Source organism: Aptenodytes forsteri, unplaced genomic scaffold (genome assembly GCF_000699145.1).
Source record: "Aptenodytes forsteri isolate BGI_AS27 unplaced genomic scaffold, ASM69914v1 Scaffold82, whole genome shotgun sequence".
Lineage (NCBI taxonomy): Eukaryota > Metazoa > Chordata > Aves > Sphenisciformes > Spheniscidae > Aptenodytes > Aptenodytes forsteri.
In genome coordinates, this window is record NW_008795490.1 from 11,573,865 (window position 1) to 11,574,246 (window position 382).

The following is a 382-nucleotide window of genomic DNA, read 5'->3' on the forward strand; positions in this document are numbered from 1 at the left end:
GGGGCCGCGGGGCCTCCCTCCCTCCCTCCCTCCCTCGGTGCCAGGGCAGGCCCGGCCCGGCCGACAGGGAGCGCGGCCTCCTGGGGGGAAAGCCAACTGCAGCAGCCGGGTAGGGGCCGCCTGGGGCTAGGGGCCACCTGGGGCTGGGTCCCATCATCTTCCCTACAGCAGTGAGTGCAGCTGTTGCTGCTGAAGTGGTCTGGCTTCAGATGGCACCGTTCCTCCGTACCTGGCAGCCTGGAGGAAGATGGGGAACAAACCTTACTTAAATCTCTGCTGTCTTTCGGTGGGGGTTATAGGGCTTAGCTGCGACTCAGAAATCTAAAAAGTGCAACCGCACGTTCCCGTTCCTGTCAGATGCTCACACAGGTTACATGTGACA